Here is an 11,423-nt window from a genome sequence, read left to right on the forward strand (position 1 = left end):
ATTCGTTTTTGATGTTTCTTCGGGATGTTAAAGATATCCGACTCGTTTGTGTCTGTAGTTTCAGTAAGAAAATAGGTCAACAGATATTAAGGTTCAATTTGACTTTTCTGGATTCTGTATATATGTACTGAAAGTTAAGAACAATCATTTGGGTACACCTTAACACAGCGGGACCGGTTTTATGCGAAAGTCACAACCAGAAATAAAGCGCTTATTTTTAACTTGGTAGTTAGCATTTTTAAGGCTCCGTTGTCTACTAGGAACCATTATAGTTTCGTCCGCGGTTTGGGTCACAGACCGTTAGTGCTAGAAAGCTGCAATTTAGCATAGTTATCATATAAATCAATATTGCCGAAAAAGTGTTAAAATAAAAAGTAGATAATTTTTAGGGTGTATAAATAGTCGTTCGATTTGTAGCTAGCTCCGAGCGGCTAATTCTTTGCCTATTGTTAAGTAAAACAGAGCCATACGATACGAACGTTCAGCTTCAGCCCTATAGCGCCCTCCAGACTATGTGCGTGAATCGCGGCGCGACGTCGCGGAGCGAACATATCGCGAAGTTGACGTATGACTCCACACTCGCACACTTCACGGTGATTTCGCAGTTTGGTTTGCGGCAATATGGCGGAAAAGCATCAGCTGATCGAGTTTAACTGTTAGTTATCTATGGCATCATACGTGATTTAGCTGTTTTCCCATTTTGTTTTATTGTAAAACCGTAAAATATAGCTGCTTAGTATAATATAATCATAATATAATTCATATTTATCTTGCCACAGAGGAGCCAAAATATTGTGTAATGTGGAGTCTTGCAAGTTCGCGCTTCGCGTCTCCTTTGACGCGGGCCGAAATACCGACAAAAAACGGAGAACAAGGCGCGAAGGCGTGAACAATCTGCGAAATCGACGCCACACTTGCGTTCGCGGCTTCGCCCGCGATTCACGCGCATAGTCTGGAGGGGGCTTTTGGTGTAGGCCTAATCTAAAAGAAAGTAAATTTCCAACTCAATTTTAGTTACACCATAAAGAAGACGGAATAATAAAACAAATGTAGGGTCATCTACATTTATCTACATTTTAACTTGAAATTGACGATTTCTCCATACAAAAAACTCGCACAAAGAAGATTATGTAAGCCATTTTTAAAAAGGTACGCCTCAACGTTTTTCATTAAAACCATAGATAAACTTAAACTTCTTTCAATAACGCCATCAAAGCGTGCACGTTGAAAAACCCGACGCCATTACATTTCCACGCGTGGAGATTAAATTAAAAAAGAATTTTCATTCAAATTTGGAATTCTTGCGAGGGTCGGGGATGCCAGCCTGGGGGAAGTTTCCCCATAACATGCAAATGGGCAAAGTTTGGCTAATTGCTGGCAAGACTGTCTCGTCGGACACTGGAGTTAATTAAGACTACGTTACCGATATTGGGCTGGTTATATGATTGTTAAACTTTACCAATGAGGAATTACCATTCAGGTATTAGGTATGCCTACCTACCTACTAGAGTTAAAGAGACAGATTTAGGAAGATATTGATTTACCTGATCGAACAGCACTTATAGAATATAAGTACGTAAATAAGATGCACTGACCAAATGCTGATAAAGAGCAGTGGAAAAGATTTAAAAAATAAGGAAAGTAAGTAAGATATTTATTAATTCATTTATAAGCAAACTTCAAAGTATAATTCTTTACTCAATACCCAATTAAAGATTGCACAATTTGCACATCTAAAAGGGTTACCGACAAACATATTTTTAACCGACTTCCAAATCTCAAAGAAGGAGGTTATCAATTCGGTTGTATGTTTTTTTTTATTTTTTTTATTTTTATTTTTTTTTATGTTTGTTACTCCATATCTCCGTCATTACTAGATCGATTTTGAAAATTCTTTTTTTGATTGAATGTATATGCATACAGATTGGTCCCGTTTTTGTCAAAACCCAGTTCTGATGATGGGATCCATGAGGAATCGAGGGAACTCCTCAAATCTTAAAGGCATACATATAGTGATTTTTGGGTTTTTATCAACAAATCAAGTATATACACCCAAAAAAGTGACATTTGATGAAGTGGAACTGCTGATGATGATCAGAACGGAACTCTTTAAAGACGCATAGTTCACGGTTGGCGATTTGTCCTCTTCGTTATGTTTGTTAAGCAAGTTAAGTTTTTAAGCCACATTTTTGTCAAGCTCGAGTTCTGATGATGGGATCCATGAGGAATCAAGGGAACTCCTCAAATCTTAAAGGCATGCGTATAGAGATTTTCGTATTCACACCAGAAAATCAAGCATTTTCATTAAAAACTGTTGCATTTGATGAAGTGGACCTGCTGATGATGATCAGAACAGAACTCTTCAACGACGCATAGTTCACGGTTGGCGATTTGTCCTCGTCATTATGTTTGTTAAGCAAGTTAAGTTTTTAAGTCACATTTTTGTCAAGCTCGAGTTCTGATGATGGGATCCATGAGGAATCAAGGGAACTCCTCAAATCTTAAAGGCATGCGTATAGAGATTTTTGTATTTACATCAGAAAATCAAGCATTTTCATTAAAAACTGTTGCATTTGATGAAGTGGAACTGCTGATGATGATCAGAACAGAACTCTTCAACGACGCATAGTTCACGGTTGGCGATTTGTCCTCGTCATTATGTTTGTTAAGCAAGTTAAGTTTTTAAGCCACATTTTTGTCAAGCTCGAGTTCTGATGATGGGATCCATGAGGAATCAAGGGAACTCCTCAAATCTTAAAGGCATGCGTATAGAGATTTTTGTATTTACATCAGAAAATTGAGCATTTTCATTAAAAACTGTTGCATTTGATGAAGTGGAACTGCTGATGATGATCAGAACAGAACTCTTAAACGACGCATAGTTCACGTTTGGCGATTTTTCCTTTTCGTTATGTTCGTTAAGCAAGTTAAGTTTTTAAGCCACATTTTTGTCAAGCTCGAGTTCTGATGATGGGATCCATAAGGAATCGAGGGAACTCCTCAAATATTAAAGGCATACGTATAGATTTTTTTGTATTTTCATCATAAAATCAAGCATTTACATTAAAAACTGTCGCATTTGATGAAGTGAAACTGCTGATGATGACCAGAACAGAACTCTTCAATGACGCATGGTACACGTTTGGTGATTACGAATTTCGATGTTGACTTGGACTGGGACCCGGACTCGGAGTCATACCCGGATCCGGTTCGGACCCGGACCTGGACTCGGATCCGGATTCGGACCCGGACTCGGAACCGGACTTGGACCCGGACTCGGATCCGGACTCGGACCCGGTCTCGGACCCGGATACGGACCCGGACTCGGACCCGGACTCGGACCCGGACCTTGACCCAGAAAACCACTATGATACCTTAACTAAATAAACAACTATGATTACCTACCATAAAATTAATGTAGGTATAAAGTACGATGATGCCAATCTTACTAGCCCCTCCCGCTTAAACCCCCGTACACCGCACGGCATGCGCCATTAAGTGGGTTAGGTTAGGTTTGAACTGCGATCCTCACAGAACCGAACAAGGATTAGGTTAGGTTAGAACTGCGAGCCTTACAGAAACGAAATGCTACTTGAAAAGTGGGTTTGATTAGGTTCGAACTGCGAGCCGCACAGAACCGAACTGCTATCTGAGGAGTGGGTTAGGTTAGGCTAGAACTACGACCCTCATGGCTCCTCTTCACGATAGGCCAACGCCGGCCACTCCAAGGGACGCATTTATGCGTTAGATATTGCTATCTCATTCTACCGCATGGCTGCGTCCCTTGGAGTGGCCGGCGTTGGCCCGTCCTGTAGAGGAGCCATTATACAGAAGCGAAATGCTAGTAGAAAAGTGGGTGGTTTTACCTCCTTTTCTACATAGTGTACCATCTACAATAATCTTTCATCGGCCCCCATGGAAGTCGGTTTTTTTTTCTTAAAAATTATTGATAGACACTTTTATTGCCATTTGCCAACTGTAGGTACCTACAGGTGTTGCTAGCTTATCGAAAAGTCCCCAACCGAAAAACGTTTTCTATTCTTTTCAGCCATTTATCCATAATTGAATGGTGTTTAGCAAAAGTGAGTCATCCCACATCCATTTTACAATAAAATGTCAACTTTAAGCGTAAATTTTTAGAGTTCACATCTTATTGAAAAATTTATGTGGGTTGACACATTATTGCTTAACAGCATCCAATTGGTGTCATTAAAGACAAAGGGAGAGAAAGCCATTTATTTTTTATACGCTTGTCTGAAAAAAATATTGAGTTATGAATGTAAAACATTTTAATTAGCGTTGAGGAGGACTATGAGTTTTTTTAAACTTAAATAATGTTTAGGGAGGTTTTACGATCTAAGGTCGGAAATATACCTATACTTGGTCAAGCAAATCCTGTCAGTAGAAAAAGGTGCGAAATTCAAATTTTCTATGAGACGATATCCCTTCGCGCCTACATTTTTCAAATTTGCCGCCTTTTTCTACCCTAAACAAAAACCCTAAAAAAACACTAAAAATGTTTAGCCCCTAAAAAAAACCCCTATAGTAACAGCACCAGTCATGGGACATTTAAGAGGAAATTTGGAGTATTTATGATATTTCCCGTATACATGTAAATGGTCTACCGCTTAGCGTGTTAAAAGATGAAAGTCCTATCCGTCTTTCATGTTTTAGGCGTGTTGTATCAAAGATACAGCAATTAGTTTCCACATATTTAACAAATTAAAACTATGCTTTTTTTCTCCAGTCATGGACACCAAAGCTCCAGTAATGGGCCCCCGGTAATGGACGTGGATCCAGTAATGGGCCCCCTATAATGGACATTGCTCTATCAGTATAAAATATTGAAATGGGGAGAAAGTTAGAAAAAAAAAATCAATTTTTGGTATAAGCTTTATTGCTGAATGTATTTTTCTTTCCACAGCCAATTATTATTGTATTAGAGCCATCGAGACAATTCTAATATACCCAAACACAATTAGTTAGGGTTTATTGCGATAAAGTTCCCATGGCCACCTCCTGTCTCCATCATAAGATTAGGTCCATGTTATCATAATATTGCATTATCATCCGATTTACATACTTAATTACGTACTTACACAAAATTTAAACTGAATCGGAAATCGAAAAGTGGCTCAAATTCAGCTACCAAGATTGGACCCACACTAACTAACAGGGCAAGTTAAATAAAAGTTTGGAAAAACGATATTAATTTATCCGAAGTCCGAGAATACCTCCTGATTGACATATTTCGTAACTACATTTTACTTCTGTATTGTTTAAACATGAAATTATGGCATGGCAAGCATCATTCTTTCAATTGTCCCATCATAGGAGGTACGCAGTTTTACAGCTCCTATAATGGGATTGGGCCAAATACCACTATTTTTTTACATCTGTGGAGTCACAACATAGTGTGTTGTAATACCTTATCTCATGGTAAATGCAATTAACAAAACACATTCTAGTTTTCATCAAGTATTAATTAATTGAAATTTAATAAATTAACTCACCTCTCTTAGCGAAGTTGTTAAGAATTCGTAGTGGTATTTTTTTCCAGTGACACGACAACTTTTGGGTTGACGCCAATTTCTTAAAAAGCAACCAAATTTAATGAAACTTCAAACTGAAACAGCTCTAGGACTCTTATTTATGATAATATACAGCCAGTGTTTATAAACTACTTTTAGATACTTATTTTAGAGGAATTATGTTTTTTTGTCCCATTACTGGTTCCACGTCCATTATAGGGTATACTACTATAGCTGGTTTATTTCCCCCTAAATTTAGTGCTAAAACCACTAAGTTGGCATCCCTGTTTTCAATTAAAAGACACATAAAGATTGTTTACCTTATTTCTAATGCTAAAAAATACGAACTATAGTGTAGGACATGCAATGCAAGCTCCTCTTTTTTCCAGAATTAAAACACTAGTGAGTGGAGCCTGATTTCTGGATGTGATCTAAATAGGCCATAACACACGATATTTTTCTTGTAATTTGGAATGGTTGTGGGGACTATTAATAGCAGGTAGTTGTAGGGCAGAGTTATGTTCTGCACTATTCAGCTCGGCATAGAGTTTCGGTACCTTCACTAACTACACAAGACTGACAAGTGCTTCGGAAACGAGGGCTTTATCTGTACCAAATGCCACCCCACAATATCCCAGCCCATCAGTAGGTATTTACAAAAAACTCGGCCGGTCAGTATTCCTATGTGGCAAATAATAGTCTGATAGGTAATGAAGACACGTGAGACGTGACGTGTCCGGACACGTAGCGAAAGTGGCGCACGTAGCACCCCGTCGGCACTATGTAACTGCCCAAACTACTGCAGGAACTCGAATACAATACAGTCTGAAGTTGATTTTGGTGTGACGAATGATTGAAGGCACGCATGTGAGACTTGAGGCGGAGACGTAATGTGTCCGGACACTTCCATACAACAAAACCTGATTTTTTGATAATGGTACCTACGGAACCCTCCGTGAGTGAGTCCGACTCGCACTAGGCCGGTTTTTTCAGTACTTGAGACTCAAATAAGAAAAACGTGATATATACATATGTATCCGGTTCGTAATTTTTATTGAGTTAGGTATGTACAGAAGACAACGTTTTCTTAAATGTATTTGACTCTTCCAATATATTGGTGACTCGCATTACCCTTGTCGTAAAATGAGTAAGCGGCCACTTCCACCATCCCACTAACCCGGGTTTAACCGGTTATACCTGGAGTTACCATGGGTACCAGTACAATTTGACATTGAGTTAACGGTTTAACTGTTTAACCCCAGGTTAGTGAGAGTGCCCACCCCACATCTAGCGTCCATCGAGCGTCGGCGTCTACAACTCTATGGCCGCTGCTCGACGCAACGTCGACGCAACTGCGCAGCGACGTCATTTTCCATAGCGCTGACCAGACACCGACGCTCGAGGGACGCTAGATGTGGCTGGCCCTAAATGACTAATCAAGTAGTGACTAATCGAGTTCCCGTAGTACCGTCGAGATTAACCCTCTGCTGACTGCGCACCGGATCAGCTGCAGTGTTTGTCTACTCCGAATAATTGCATTTTCTCGTTAACCCCCCCGCTGCCATCACTAGCTTCTGGCTACGATTTACGAGCTCATTAGCGGGGAATTTAATTTAGAGGTGAATTACGGTTTTAGTCACACTAATTAAGTTTGTAGTTATTTTTAGTCCGCCATTTTTGCACTTTGTATTTATTTTCTTGCTCTATAAACTTTTTACCGTAGGGAACTAAAAACAGTCAAGTGTCTCCATCTACGATTTAACCGAGAATTTACATTTAGCATATATGACATTTATATTCGTATTAGTTGGTATTAGTGACAAGTCCACCCATTGTCATGATATACCTTTGGCCTACTCTCGAGTAGATGGCGATACGTTTTGACATATTTATAACAAACACATAAGTATTAGTGAAAAAATATCAAATATAATCAAAGTGAAATGGCGTTCATAAAGTTTTAATCATGTAACAAATTTAACACATATTAGTGAAAAATAAGGATCAATGTCAAATGGCATTCTAAAATGTTTTAATCATTTGTGTCGAAAGATGGCAGTAAATGTACTGAGTACATAATTTACAATATTCTAGTCTAAATTCTCTTTGGTCCGGTGCAGAGTTAGCTTAGATAGACTGCACCAACTTGATTCCAATGTCAGTGAATTTATACAGGGTGATTCAGGAGACGTGAGCAGGACTAACACTGCGCATTTCGTAAATTATAAGCAACTGTTTCGTATCAGTATTAGTGAGGTTAACGTTAATTTTCTAGTCGTGTTGAAAAAAAAAGTTATTAATTTATTTACGACATGCATGGTCACCCTATAGTTAGAATACTAAACTACCGATATGCTGTGTCAAATTGAATGTCATCACGGACTGGTTACTTTTGAAAACTCGTATCTCACTCAAGTTTGACAGTTTATTTTCTTCGTAATCATAATGCTGTCATTACGGTTAAAGAGGTTTTATGTTTATTAATTAGGTCTTGTAGGGTGACCATGATTGTAGAGAATTAAATTTGCCCTCGCCAAAAAGTTAAAAAATAGGAAAAAGTGTGATTGTTTCACCTAAATACGACGGTGATCGATCAATTATCAGTTACTGAGTGTGCAGGATTAGTCCTGCTCACGTCTCATGAATCACCCTGTATACTTCTATTTTTGTGAAAAAACTGAATGAAGGGCCAAAAAACAATTACCTAACGCATTGTCACAATTTCATCCCAGTGATATTCTCACCTCACACATGTTGTTATAACAATCTTTTTTAATTAAAGCAGATCATTTGCACGGCAGTGTCTGGCCAAGTTCGATAAAAAAACTTTACATTTCTTGTTTGGTGATGACCTTGACATACGCAAAGTAACGGAAACACTGTTCAAAGTCACTATTTCGATGCAAAAAAATAATTTGAACGTCAACAACTAATGCCGCTTTTTTGGTACAATACAAAATAATTCTACTAAGTAAAGGTACCTAATAGTCCAAAAGCTCCTAACTACCGTCCAACATTAGTAACTCAGGTATCTTCGTTCGGGTATAAATAATGTTTAATAGAGTTGTCTAGTTAAAAAAAACAACGGGTTGCACTCCGGGGGTGCCGGCAGAATTGAAAACTCAATGACATTGTAACATTTTTTCGATCAGGTCACGTGTCCGTCTTACGTCTTACGAATCTTACGGTCACGTAACCTGTCGCGAGTTTAACATTTATATATTCCCCATCACAAAAAGTGCACAGCGCCGCTAAAAAGTTTTCACTAAAAAAAACATTTTTAAAAATGAATAAAAAAGCAAAACGACATTGGTATTGATACCTACTCCATTACGTATTGAACCTGTGGAACATAGTACTGCAGGGCTAGGATGGCCGACTCTTTATCCTTTCTCACCATGCCTGTCACGTTCTAACAAGTATGTAAGTGCGAAAGTGACGCATGACATGACAGGTGATAAAAACACCATGATACCGTGATGATACCGCTGCTACACTTTTACAGGACTTGGCCGATTTCTCTATGTGTGCTTTTACCGAATACTTTTCACACAGACAGCTAATGAAGTCACAGATGCCGTTTATGTCAGCCTCCGACGTCTTTTTATCGTCGGCACGAGTTCCATGGCTTATTCTCTGAAAGTATTGTCTTTTGGAGGTAAATGATGTGGGACAGGAGAGATTCGAAATTAGAAAACCTGTTTTCGATTTCTTAATGATATGTTTTATGACTGGGGTAGGTTATTCATTTACTGCTACGCTACGTGCGTAGCGCTAACTCGTAGCTGAGCCGATATCATGGAAACCTATGGGTTTCCTATGGAAAATCCCCAAATTAAACATTTTAAATTCTAGGTAGTTATAAAAAAAAGATTATATCAAATAAGTAGTATTTTAAAGGTTTGTAAACCAAAATCCTTTTTAAAATCTTAGTTGCTTGCATTGAGAATCATAATAAATTAAAATCCAATGTAGTTTAACTTAGCATGTTATTAAAACAAAAAATATATCAATTTTTAACCTGCAATATTCTAACGAAAATTATCACACAAAGACCTAGGTTTTATCGGAAACTTCTCCAGGCACCGTTACAAACGTGCTCTCCACTTCACCAGAGGGCGCTCCAAGCACTTTACAGGAACCAGCGTCACTTGACCCCCCGTCCCCCTCTACCCTTTAATTAAAACAGGTAACAAAGGGCCCGGACATGTAAACTAAGGGGTCAGGTAACGACGGTTGAACTCAATGACAAAAGACGCGGGAAAACAATGGCCGGTGCGCCGTAAAGATTCTCTTTTTAAAATTGCATTAGATTTTTCTGCAGTTTATGGAGCAATTTTTTCAAGAAGGTAAGTTTTTTCTTATATTGGACAGGTTTAATAATTACTGGTCGAAAGCGACGGGGTTCTATCTATAGTTAGCAAACGCGCATGTGTGGAAATAAGGACTTTTGGAATTGTTATTAAATAGATTGGTGATACGTAATTAGGCATCGATACAGTAAAACCCAAGTCTAGCAATATCAAACGGCAAACCCAAGCCAGGGCCTATTAGCTAGATGACACCCTTAAAATGTTTCACCAATACCTTATACCTGACAAATATTCATAGCGACTCATTTTTTTGGGTTTGATGCTGTTCATGTTCGAGGTATAATGACTGTAACAGTTTGACTACTATTGACAATTTGATAATTTAAAGTCCCATACCTATACTTATCCTCTTTATTGAGACATGTTTACATTCATTTGTAATAAGTTAATAAAGTTAAATTATTATTTTTCATTCAGCTGAAAGACCGGTTGGCTAAGTTTAGTTCATTCAGTCCACATCCACAGACATTGTAAAGAATAGACTTGAAAAATATAAATAGGTCAGCTAGAGCAAGTGACATGTATAGTCTTTAGTCGCGTGATGAGCTCATTATTTTAAGCAATTCGTTATGAGTTTGTATACAGTGTTGTATTGTATACTTTCCGTGAATTCGTGGGCGCAATATTGCCTCTAAAACCTGAATCCTATGGTGTATTTTTGAAGTGAAAACTTCTTTAGCGGCGCTGTGCACTTTTTGTGATGGGGAAAAAATGTTAAACTCGCTACAGGTCACGTGACCGTAAGATTCGTAAGACGTAAGACGGACACGTGACCTGAGGGTCTACCGCGAACCACGTTCGACGTGTTCCCTCTCTGTCGTACTTGTACATTCGTACGTAAATGTGACAGGAAGGCAATGAATCGAACGTGGTTCGCGGTAGGGCCTCTGATCGATAAACTGTTCCACTGTTACAATGTCAATGAGTTTTCACTTCTGCCGACACTCCCGGAATGCAACCCGTTGTTTTTCAATTTATTTTGTACGTCATCTATACTTCCCATTTTAATTATGAAACGTGTAACATAGATACAGTACAAAGATATATAGAAAACATTTATAACTCAGGAACAAATTTTAATAACAAAACTTACCGTGAGACACAGACATATTAAATATATTAAGAACGGGTCACTCACGTATTTTAAGTCGAAAAACGCACACACACATGTCGAGCGTTTTTCGACTTAAAATACGTGAGTGACCCGTTCTTAATATATTTAATATGTCAGGAACAAATATTCGTAATAACCACACAAATAAATGCCCTTACCGAGATTCGAACCCGGGACTAAGCTACGTATGCGGCTCACTACCGACTATCCATTATCGTTAATATCTGTTTGATATCGGTAAACTTAGCGGGTATATAGTCTGTTTCTGCAGATCCATTAGAAGTGTCATCCATATATCTGTCTGTCTGTCTTCCTTCTGATGGTCACATGGTCTGTGGAACATTAGTCGTGATCAAAGAGAATAGAGTGCATAGAGGCAGATTGTCAAAGTAAATTATGTAGCCA

This window comes from Cydia fagiglandana, chromosome 11 (genome assembly GCF_963556715.1).
Source record: "Cydia fagiglandana chromosome 11, ilCydFagi1.1, whole genome shotgun sequence".
NCBI lineage: Eukaryota > Metazoa > Arthropoda > Insecta > Lepidoptera > Tortricidae > Cydia > Cydia fagiglandana.